This window comes from Lithobates pipiens, unplaced genomic scaffold (genome assembly GCF_037356315.1).
Source record: "Lithobates pipiens isolate NorthernLeopardFrog02 unplaced genomic scaffold, aLitPip1_a1.2 Scaffold_8, whole genome shotgun sequence".
NCBI lineage: Eukaryota > Metazoa > Chordata > Amphibia > Anura > Ranidae > Lithobates > Lithobates pipiens.
In genome coordinates this window covers 351,199,955-351,212,384 of record NW_027507903.1, presented here as the reverse complement: position 1 = coordinate 351,212,384, position 12,430 = coordinate 351,199,955, and the positions used below count along the sequence as shown (strand labels likewise).

General features: G+C 46.2%; 2 long non-coding RNA genes across 2 annotated transcripts; one reads left to right on the top strand and one right to left on the bottom strand.

The window, feature by feature from the left end:
* Positions 1-7,389: 7,389 nt before the first annotated feature.
* Positions 7,390-7,944, bottom strand: LOC143962602 (uncharacterized). Its single transcript, XR_013270734.1, has 3 exons — positions 7,905-7,944; positions 7,618-7,773; positions 7,390-7,498 (listed from the first exon to the last, which is right to left on the bottom strand). It is a non-coding gene; the product is annotated as an uncharacterized LOC143962602 (long non-coding RNA).
* A 1,710-nt stretch (positions 7,945-9,654) lies between these two features.
* Positions 9,655-10,458, top strand: LOC143962601 (uncharacterized). The gene is made up of 3 exons (XR_013270733.1): positions 9,655-9,694; positions 9,826-9,981; positions 10,101-10,458. It is a non-coding gene; the product is annotated as an uncharacterized LOC143962601 (long non-coding RNA).
* Positions 10,459-12,430: the final 1,972 nt, after the last annotated feature.

Here is a 12,430-nt window from a genome sequence, read left to right as displayed (position 1 = left end):
GCTTTATGCGGTAGTATATGGGGGTCCCTGGCGCTATAAAAAGTTGCGGCGAACCTAAATACCTACCTGCCTAACTAGCGTCACCTGTGACACTAATACAGCGATCAGAAAAATGATCGCTTATTAGGCTGGGTTCACACTGGAGCGATGCGGGAACGCCACGAATCCGCGGCGGGTTCCCGCATCGCATGCCTCCCGGCGGCAGTTCACACTGCCCTATGCGAACTGCTGGGAGTGTCAGTGAAATAATGACACCCCCAGATCAGTTCGCATATCGCAGTGCGATCTGCAAACTCGGATCGCATGGTGTGAACAAAAAAAGGGTCCCGTGCGAGTTTGCGGCGGGTGCGGCGGGTGCGACACGAATTCAGCCATACTATCTGTATGGCTGAACTCGAATCGCACAGAGATCGGATGTGATTTGCACTGCAGTGCGGTGCGAATCACATCCGTTCTCAAACCGCTGCAATGTGAACACAGCCTTAGTGACACTGGCGACGGGGGGTGATCACGGGGTTAAACCTTTATTGGGGGGGTTAGGGGGGTACATTAGAACTAAAGGGGGCTAACCCTAACTGCCCTAACAGTTATTACAGTCACAAATGACACCAATGCAAAAAAAAAAAAAAAGAAATTGGTGTCACTGTGACTGGGGGGGCAGGGGTAATTGGGGGGGTGATCGGGGGGTAAAGGGGGGGTGTGAGTGTGCCTGGCATGTTCTACTGTATGTGTGGTGTGTTGGTGCAACTCACCGAACCTCTCTCCTCGGTGCCGGAACGAAAAATACCGACACGGAGGAGAGAATACATCACTTCCTCTCCTGTGTTTACATTACAGGAGAGGAAGTGATGTCACGGAGGATTTCCATTCGTCGAGAGCGATCGTGAGGGGGTGGCCATGAATGAATGGCCGCCCCCTCATCCCGGATCGCTCTCGAAGGAATGCCGACCGCCCCAGGCACCGGGGGGGGGCCCGATCGGGCCCCCCACCCGCGGGCAGGCAGGGACTTATATATACGCCCATATGCCTGCCCGTGCCATTCTGCCGACGTATATCGTCGTGCGGCGGTCGGCAAGTGGTTAAACGCCCCTGTTAAACAGGGGCAGAAAAATTGGGCTGATGGCATCAACCAGAACCAGAAATGTTCTTCCAACATATCAGCGGAGGAGGAAGAGGATAGACAATCAACATAACAGGACAGTCACTCAGCATCAGCATAGGCAGTCTTGAAGGGATGTGGTATTTCAAAAAAAATTATTCGGTTACATCAGCTTCAGGTGCTTGGTAGCTGTGGGTGATCCAAGACTGATTCCTCTTGATGAAGGTCAGTCGATCAACTGATTCGGTGGACAGGCGCACCTTGTGATCGGTAACAAAGCCACCAGCAGCACTGAAGGTGCGTTCCGAAAGAACGCTGGATGCAGGACAGGCCAGTAGCTCAATTGCATACTGTGCAAGCTCTGGCCAGTGATCCATCCTCAAGACCCAGTAAGCCAGAGGATTTTCGGTGGGAAAGGTGTCCAAGTCTGACCTTGCCCCTAGGTATTCCTGCACCATGTAAATCAGATGCTGGCGATGGGTGCTGGAACCGATCATACCTTGGGGCTGCGGACTAAAAAATTGTCTGAAAGCATCAGTCAGACGGCCACCTTCTCCACCGCTCCTTCTGACCGATGCCTCAGCAACACGTTGTCCAGGACCAGGAGTTTGTAACCTCCCAGTCTCTGGGAACGCGTTGCACAGACCTTTCTGCAAGGCCTCCCGGAGATGTCTCATCCTCTGCTCCCTCTGCGATGGCAAGATAAGGTCGGCAACCTTACCCTTGTACCGTGGATCAAGGAGAGTGGCCAGCCAGTAATGGTCCCTCTCCTTGATCCGAAGAATACGAGGATCCTTCCGCAGGCTTTGCAGGATCAGGGAGGCCATGCAGCGTAGGTTAGCTGAGGCATTCGGTCCGGAGTCCTCTGGGTCACTAAGGACAACATGATCCGCAGCTACCTCCTCCCAGCCACGTACAAGTCCACGTGTTTCTTGGGACTGTAAATCATCCCTACAGGACTGCTGCTGCTGCTGCTGATGCTGATGCTGAGTGCCAGCCTCCACCTCCATGCTGACACAATCATCTTCCTCCTCCTCTTCCTCCTCCTCATCCTCTTCCTGTGTGATGGGTGGCACAGCAGGAACACTGTCTGGATAAAGGGGGCCTTGAGAGGCAAGGAAGTCCTCCTCTTCCTGCCTCTGTTCTGCCTCAAGTGCCCTGTCCATTATTCCACGCAGCGTATGCTCCAAGAGGTGGACAAGAGGTACAGTGTCACTGATGCATGCACTGTCACTGCTCACCATCCTTGTGGCCTCCTCAAACGGTGACAGGACAGTGCATGCATCCCTGATCATGCCCCACTGGCGTGGTGAGAAAAAAACCAAGCTCCCCTGACCCTGTCCTGGTGCCGTAGTCGCACAGGTACTCATTGATGGCCCTCTGCTGCATGTGCAGCCGCTGCAGCATGGCCAATGTTGAGTTCCATCTGGTGGGCATGTCACATATAAGGCGGTTCTTGGGCAGGTTCAACTCCTTTTGGAGCTCAGCCAGCCGAGCACAGGCATTAAATGATCGGCAGAAATGCACACAGACTTTCCTGGCCTGCTTCAGGACATCCTGTAAGCCGGGGTACCTGCCCAAGAACCGCTGCACCACCAGGTTAACGACGTGAGCTACACAGGGCACATGGGTCAGTTGTCCCTGTCGGAGGGCGGAGAGGAGGTTGGTGCCATTGTCGCAAACCTCCATTCCTGGCTTAAGCTGGCGTGGCGTCAACCACCTCTCGGCCTGCCCCTGCAGAGCTGACAAAACATCCGCCCCAGTGTGGCTCCTGTCCCCCAAACAAACCAGCGCAAGCACTGCATGGCATCGTTTTGCCTGCGTACTTGCGTAGCCCCTGGAACGCCTACGGAGCACCGCTGGTTCGGAGGACAGAGCACTGGAAGAGGCCATGGAGGAAGAAGAAGAGGAGGGGGTGGAGTAGAGAGGTGTGTCACAACCAATAGTAGCATTTTGGAGGCGTGGTGGCGGAACAACCTCCAACACTACTGCACCTTGTCCTGCATCCTTCCCAGCTGCCAGAAGAGTGACCCAATGGGCCGTGAAAGACAGGTAACGTCCCTGTCCATGCCTGCTGGACCATGAGTCAGCGGTAATATGCACCTTACCGCTGACCGCCCTGTCCAGCGAGGCAAGGACATTGCCTTCCACATGCCGGTAGAGAGCCGGAATCGCCTTCCGTGAGAAAAAGTGGCGTTTGGGGACCTGCCACTGAGGAACCGCACATTGTACAAACTCACGGAAGGGGGCCGAGTCTACCAACTGAAAAGGCAGCAGTTGAAGTGCTAGCAATTTAGCCAAGCTAGCATTCAACCGCTGGGCATGTGGATGGCTGGGAGTGAACTTCTTCCGCCGGTCCAGCAGCTGGGGCAGGGACATTTGCCTGCTATAATCGGACGTGGGTGTACCGCTAGCAGAGTTCCCGGAAGCACTTGGCTGTGACACACCTAATTCTACACCTTCATTCCTCTCAGAGCAGGTTTCAGAGAGGACTGAAGGTCTAGTGGGGTTGGAGATGCCAGCTGATGAGGAGCAAGGAGAGGTCCGCTTTGTTCTTTGGTGTGGGTCTTTGAGGTACGCTTGCCAACGAGCTGCATGGCAGGTCAACATATGTCTGATCAAGCATGTGGTGCCCAAGCGGCTGATGTTTTGGCCACGTGAGATACGCTTGAGACATATGTTGCAAATAGCAGCGGTGCGATCTGATGCACTCGTCTCAAAAAAGGCCCACACCAAAGAACTTTTAGAATAACGCGCAGAGGCAGCGCTCTGCATAGGCGGAACTCTGCGGTGTGATTCAATCGGTGTGCTGCCCCTAAGCTGGCCCCCGGAGGGCATCCTGCCTCGTTGGACATGTGCCTCCTCCTCCTCCTCCTCCTCCTCCATCCTTCCAGGCACCCACGTGGAGTCAGTGCCCTCATCATCCCCTCCCTCTTCATCGCTGTAGCAAACCTGGCAGTATGCTGCAGCTTGTGGAACATGACTGCCAGATTGCTGTCCTTCTTGAGCATCCCCTCTGTCTGCGCTCACGCTACTGCCTTCCTCTAGCTGAGTGTCATCATCAGAGCCCACAAAACACTGGGCATCCTCCTGGTGCATGTACCCAACACTGTGCTCAAAGAGTTCAGGAGACTCCTCAGGAGGACGTGGTGGGTCTAGGGAAGGAGTCACTGATGATGACATTGAGAGGAGGGAAGACGATGCGTTGGCAGCTGCTTTGCTACTACCCGGAGACTGGGTGAGAGAGGATGAGGAGGATGAAGAGGGCTTGGTCATCCACTCTACCAAGTCGTGGGCATGTTGCGGTTCAACATGTCCAGCTGCCGAAAAGGACAAGCATGTCCCATGGCCACGTGCTGATGACAATGCACCGCGTCCACGACCAGCACTGTTGTCTCTAGACACAGAGCCTGCTTGCCCTCTTTTATCGGCTCGCGCCTGTCTGCCTCTCCTTGCTGGCCTTCCAGACATGGTAATGGCCTGAAGGGAGTTGGGTAAAACAGCAGTTGGGTAGTGTATATTGTGCTGGAGGCACACAACACCCACTAACTCCTGCAGATGCCTTTATTATAGAACACCAGAGATAAAGGGGTATATACAGATGTATACTGTGCTGTGCTGGAGGCACACACAACTTCCAATAACTCCTGCAGATGGCAAGTGGGCTCAAATAGAGAACAGCTATGTAGGTGGATATAGCGGTATGTACTGGGTACAGAGCACGCAGACAGCACGCACTATCTCCTAACACTACTGGGTACAGAGCACGCAGACAGCACGCACTATCTCCTAACACTACTGACTGCAAGCTCTATTATAAAAGATAGATCACTACTACTAGCTATATAGGTGAGGTGAATATAGTGGTGTATACTGCGGTCAGGGCACGCAGACAATAACCAGAGAACACCAGAGATGAAGGGGTATATACAGATGTATATTGTGCTGTGCTGGAGGCACACACAACTTTTAAATAACTCCTGCAGATGGCAAGTGGGCTCAAATAGAGAACAGCTATGTAGGTGGATATAGCGGTATGTACTGGGTACAGAGCACGCAGACAGCACGCACTATCTCCTAACACTACTGGGTACAGAGCACGCAGACAGCACGCACTATCTCCTAACACTACTGACTGCAAGCTCTATTATAAAAGATAGATCACTATTGCTAGCTATATAGGTGAGGTGAATATAGCGGTGTATACTGCGGTCAGGGCACGCAGACAATAACCAGAGAACACCAGAGATAAAGGGGTATATACAGATGTATACTGTGCTGTGCTGGAGGCACACACAACTTCCAATAACTCCTGCAGATGGCAAGTGGGCTCAAATAGAGAAGAGCTATGTAGGTGGATATAGCGGTATGTACTGGGTACAGAGCACGCAGACAGCACGCACTATCTCCTAACACTACTGACTGCAAGCTCTATTATAAAAGATAGATCACTAGCTATATAGGTCAGGTGAATATAGCGGTGTATACTGCGGTCAGGGCACGCAGACAATAACCACTACACAACAGCAAGATAGAAAATCGGCCGAAAATGATCGGTGTGTACTGTGTTGAAGGTACACAGAACACCCACTGCTTCAGACGCCAACACACTACACGAGGCCGCCGCGATGGCGGCCTTATATAGTGTGGGGCGTGCACTACACAGCCTGAGCTATGATTGGCCACAGGCATCCTGCCACAGTGTCACAGTGCATGCTTGGCCAATCATGAGCCAGCAATGCACTGCGCCATCGCAGTGCATTGTGGGCCGTGAGCGCCACGCGAATTTGACACGAACGAACCAAAATGTTCGGATTTCGCCGAACGGACGAACAGCCAATGTTCGAGTCGAACGTACGTTCGACTCGAACACGAAGCTCATCCCTAGTCAGTACAGGTCAGGAATCCTGGTTTGTGCTGCTGGTAGTGCCCAGGATGGGCAGGAGGCATTCAAGTTAACTATTTTCATTTGGATTTGCCAGTTAATTATTCAAGCCTGTGGCTTGAAAGGCCAAGGAGGCTCAGGATTTAAGGCCATTACATGGCCTTTTGTTTATACGTTCACAGAATTTTACCAGATATATATCACAGCCACAGAGGATACTGCTTTGGCCACAGTATGTTTTGGGGTGGCAGAATGAGTCCTCCTCAGGTGGCATCTTCTGTGATTGTGTCTCCCTCCCCTCAAGTGCATTGCTTTAGGACATCCCATATAGTCATTATTATGGTTGCTCTGGGTCCCGTGATGTACAATAAAGAAAATATAATTTTGTCATCATATTTGCCTGCAAAATCCTTTTCGTGGAGTACATCACAGGGCACAGAGGTCCCTCCCATCTTTTTTGGGGGATATTTATTGCTTTGCTACAAAACGGAGGTCCTTCATGTGTAGGAGGTGTTACATACTGGTGGACATCTGCCAGTGTCCATTCACCAGTAGGTGGCGTATAACCCATATAGCCATTACTATGGTTGCTCTGTGTCCCATGATGTGATTTTACTGGTGAGTAAGACAAAAAAATGCTATTTTAATGTATTTGTTTATATTATTTTAAAAAGAGGGTAAAGTTTATCTTTCCAATGGGATATACCCTTTTAGACAGTAGTAATCAGTAGTGTACAAATCTGGATGGTCTTGACTTGGCAAGAATTTAGTTAAAGGATAAGTTCATGTTTGGAACATGTTACATGTTCCACCTGTTTTTAGATGATTAAGAGCTACAATTACAGGGCCATTTAAAAAAGAAAGCAAAGGGGGAGGTAACTAACCTCAACGGGACTTTTAACGGTATCAAACATTACATATATTAACAAAGGTCAAATAGCAATCACTCAAAAAGATTTTTTTAAAAGAAAAATGATTTTTTCCCAAAAAAATTATTATACAAAAAATATCAAATTTTTGCTAAAACAGCACTATAAATACATATATATATATCCATACAATACATTAAGATCAGGAGGAATCATTAGTGAACTCAGTCAATGTAGTAAGATGCTCGACATGTTTCACTCATAGACGAGTTTCTTCAGGAGCTTTGAGTATCATTGACAAGTGTAATACTGCATGGATAAACACATACAAAGAAAGTGATTAAATAATACATGTGCCATTATTTACAATAAGCTTTAAAGAAAAGCAAATAATTAAATCTGATTGCTACAAAAAATATTGATATATACATAGGTTATATATATGGGGGGGCAAAGCATTAGGGTCGTTCAACAATCTAGGAGGCTGAGGGATCATACACTCACCTACTGTGTATTCAAACAACTAAATCAAAATGATCACGTATTGCAAAAAAGTGTGAAGAGCCTCAATGGAAAATAGGAAGGGAGACATCCAGGCTGTAGATGCTTGCAGGGAGGTGCTTCAAATAGCAGTTTACATGTATACTATTAAAAAAGAGAGAATTCCAATGTAATTGGGAAATCATACATATTGACTCCCAGGAATCGCTCTGATTTTGCGACTTCTGAGAGAAACTGCATGGGTTAAAATTAAAGTCAATTACCTGATAGGATCCACATTAGAAAGCCTGAACCCATATTTAGGGATCAGGAGCTGCCATAAATAGATCACAGTATCCAGGATGGACAGGGAAGATATCCTCCTAGCCACTCTCATACAGAGTAAGAATGGGCTTTGTATTCCCGTAGGGCTAACGAGTCTGGTGTGCATAAAGAAAGGGAAACAGACGAGTAAACAATAGCCAAGGATTAGTTGCATTATGGTCCTGAGTAAGCATTCAAATCAAGAGTAAAGGTTGAGCTGAAAATCAGAAGGAAAACACCTACATACCTGATAGCACAGACATAAGAGTCTTGCATGTACACAGTCCTCCACTGAGTGAATGAAAGGCAGACAAATGCTGCCTTATAAAGCCCTCCACCCAGCACGGCGGCGTCTGGGAACGCCCCCGGTGGGCGGGCGAAGGTATCTCCACATTGAGTCTCGGAAAGAGCCGAGGGGTGTACCGCGCATGCGCGCCGTGACGTAAACCGTCGTCACCTGCGCACAGCGGCCATTTTGGAAAATCCAGATTGCCACCCACAGTGCTGGCAAAACGGAAGCTTCCCAAAATACACCTACCTGCACCTGCGTAAAGCCATAAACACAGGATATGCCAAATACGCTGGGGGAATCCATAATAAACTGTGCATAGATTAGAATGGAAGAGCAGTAAGGAGAGAACAGGTATTGAGAATGTAGCATCACTTAACTCTGATACTACCATCAGTGGAAAGGAACAGTACCGGTACTCAACCAATCTGCTCATTGATATATCACAGCGAAGGATATAAATCAACCTTCATTGAGGAGCAAACAAATCTGCTTCTATATGGAGGGGAGATAATCCTATCATATAAGGCAAATGTAGCCAACAGAGTGCTGAGAAAAAAGGGACTTACATATATATAGCCGCGCACCAGTAGATCAATTAATGCGAGACTGTAATAAGGCCCGGGCGCCCGTACAAGCTTCAGTCCAGAGATATCCCGTTCCATTACTCATAAAGTTATGGTTTTAAAGGTTTTCTTCAAAAATGAAATATGGAGATAAACAAATTGTAGCTAAAATGAAAAAATATATTTTTATTTTATTTTAAATAGCAGGTTATAGCGAGGTGAGTATATATAGATGCCCCAGTCTCCTGATTAATCGACCATTTGAACATATAGATCAACACATAAGTGCACAGTGCCCATCTATTCGATAGAAAAATGAATAAAAAGAAAAAAGGGGGAAAATGAAAAAAGAATAAGATGTTAAAAGAGAAAAAAGAAAAAGAATTGTAGTGTAATCCTCAGAGAAAAGGTTTATAACTCAACGAGTCATTTAAACCAGGGGCACAGGTAGCACCTATGTGTTGATCTATATGTTCAAATGGTCGATTAATCAGGAGACTGGGGCATCTATATATACTCACCTTATTACAGTCTCGCATTAATTGATCTACTGGTGCGCGGCTATATATATGTAAGTCCCTTTTTTCTCAGCACTCTGTTGGCTACATTTGCCTTATATGATAGGATTATCTCCCCTCCATATAGAAGCAGATTTGTTTGCTCCTCAATGAAGGTTGATTTATATCCTTCGCTGTGATATATCAATGAGCAGATTGGTTGAGTACCGGTACTGTTCCTTTCCACTGATGGTAGTATCAGAGTTAAGTGATGCTACATTCTCAATACCTGTTCTCTCCTTACTGCTCTTCCATTCTAATCTATGCACAGTTTATTATGGATTCCCCCAGCGTATTTGGCATATCCTGTGTTTATGGCTTTACGCAGGTGCAGGTAGGTGTATTTTGGGAAGCTTCCATTTTGCCAGCACTGTGGGTGGCAATCTGGATTTTCCAAAATGGCCGCTGTGCGCGGGTGACGACGGTTTACGTCATGGCGCGCATGCGCGGTACACCCCTCGGCTCTTTCCGAGACTCAGTGTGGAGATACCTTCGCCCGCCCACCGGGGGCGTTCCCAGACGCCGCCGTGCTGGGGGGAGGGCTTTATAAGGCAGCATTTGTCTGCCTTTCATTCACTCAGTGGAGGACTGTGTACATGCAAGACTCTTATGTCTGTGCTATCAGGTATGTAGGTGTTTTCCTTCTGATTTTCAGCTCAACCTTTACTCTTGATTTGAATGCTTACTCAGCAACATACTGCAACTAATCCTTGGCTATTGTTTGCTCGTCTGTTTCTCTTTCTTTATGCACACCAGACTCGTTAGCCCTACGGGAATACAAAGCCCATTCTTACTCTGTATGAGAGTGGCTAGGAGGATATCTTCCCTGTCCATCCTGGATACTGTGATCTATTTATGGCAGCTCCTGATCCCTAAATATGGGTTCAGGCTTTCTAATGTGGATCCTATCAGGTAATTGACTTTAATTTTAACCCATGCAGTTTCTCTCAGAAGTCGCAAAATCAGAGCGATTCCTGGGAGTCAATATGTATGATTTCCCAATTACATTGGAATTCTCTCTTTTTTAATAGTATACATGTAAACTGCTATTTGAAGCACCTCCCTGCAAGCATCTACAGCCTGGATGTCTCCCTTCCTATTTTCCATTGAGGCTCTTCACACTTTTTTGCAATACGTGATCATTTTGATTTAGTTGTGTGAATACACAGTAGGTGAGTGTATGATCCCTCAGCCTCCTAGATTGTTGAACGACCCTAATGCTTTGCCCCCCCATATATATAACCTATGTATATATCAATATTTTTTGTAGCAATCAGATTTAATTATTTGCTTTTCTTTAAAGCTTATTGTAAATAATGGCACATGTATTATTTAATCACTTTCTTTGTATGTGTTTATCCATGCAGTATTACACTTGTCAATGATACTCAAAGCTCCTGAAGAAACTCGTCTATGAGTGAAACATGTCGAGCATCTTACTACATTGACTGAGTTCACTAATGATTCCTCCTGATCTTAATGTATTGTATGGATATATATATATGTATTTATAGTGCTGTTTTAGCAAAAATTTGATATTTTTTGTATAATCATTTTTTTTTGAAAAAATCATTTTTCTTTTAAAAAAATCTTTTTGAGTGATTGCTATTTGACCTTTGTTAATATATGTAATGTTTGATACCGTTAAAAGTCCCGTTGAGGTTAGTTACCTCCCCCTTTGCTTTCTTTTTTAAATTTAATATTTGGGATGTGGTATCATTTTGTTTGGTTGGCTTCACTTAATTTTCTAATTACAGGGCCATAGTTCATGGTTAACTCTAAACTGATAATCTGAAAAGGCTTTTTTAAAGTGTAGCATATGGATAATTATGGGTACTTGAAAATACTCCATCTTTTATATTTTACCAAAAAACAGGTGTAATATTGTGGGGTTCAGTTATTAAGCCTGGGGAGTACAAAATCTGGTGTAGCTGTGCATGGTAGCCTATCATCTTCTAAATTCAGCTTGTTCAATGAAGCTTTGACAAAGTGCTGCAGGAGACTTTACATGCTCCAGTTTTAGTAAATGAACCCCTATGTTTGTTGGCAATCAAACTAATTTTAGGGGTTTTTTTTCCTGAAAATTTGTGTTTGATAAATAAAGCCCCTTTCACACTGAGTCGCTTTGCAGGCACTAAAGTGCTAAAAATAGCGCCTGGAAAGCACCCTGAAAGAGCTGCTCAGTGCACTCCAATGTGAAAGCCGTGAGGGCTTTCACACTGGAGCGGTGCGCTTGCAGGACGATCAAAAAAGTCCTGCAAGCCGCATCTTTACCGTTCCTAAAGCGCGCCTTCCCATTGAAAACAATGGGGCAGCGCTTCAAACCCGCCTGCAGCTTTGCGGGTGCTTTGCCGGCGTTTTTAACCCTTTTTCGGCCTCTAGCGGGGGTTAAAACTGCTAGCGGCTGGTCAGCGCCGCTAAAACGATGGTAAAGCGCTGCTAAATCTAGCGCCGCTTTACCGCCAGCGTGCTGAGCGCCCCAGTGTGAAAGTAGCCTTACTGCACAAATATTGTGTGGCCAAACATTGCAGCTACCACCATTGTATTCTCCAGGGTCTCTACTTTTAGAAAATATATATTTTTTGGGAGGTTTACAGTAATCCCAAAAAAGCAAAAAACTGAAATTTTAAAATGCATGCCAAAAATGGAAAGAAAATGGGTAGACAAGTGGCTAAAGGCTGCTTAAAATGACTGGCAGTCACTGGAAGGTCACATGGGATGCAAAATAATTTTGGGTGATACAGAAAATAATATAAAACCTTTTAGGTTGAAATAAAGCATGCATGCAGTACTTATGAGGGGACTGAACAAAGTTCAGTTTGCAGGATATGCAGCAAACCCACCAGAAAGTCCACAAACCCTGAGCATAGTGCTAAACCCTAGTCCTTTTTTAAAGGGGTTGTAAAGGTTTGTTTTTTTATTTTCTAAATAGGTTCCTTTAAGCTAGTGCATTTTTGGTTCACTTACCTTTTCCTTCGATTTCCCTTCTAAATTTTTTTTCTTTGTTTTCTTTGTCTGAATTTCTCACTTCCTGTTCCTCCTCAGTAAGCTGTTCAGTAAGCTGTTCTGGCTGACTAAACACCGCTCGGATGATGGTGTGAAGTTTACTAAGGAGAAACAGGAAGTGAGAAATTCAGGCAAAGAAAAAAAACATTTTGAAGGGAAATCGAAGGAAAAGGTAAGTGAACCAACAATGCACTAGCTTAAAGGAACCTATTTATAAAATAAAAAACAAAGCTTTACAACCCATTTAAGTCTTAAGCTGGCCATACACTTTACCATTTGATTGTACAATTATCTTTAGAGCTACCAAAATTATATAAGTATCTATTCTGTTCACTGAATTTGTACACAATCAGGT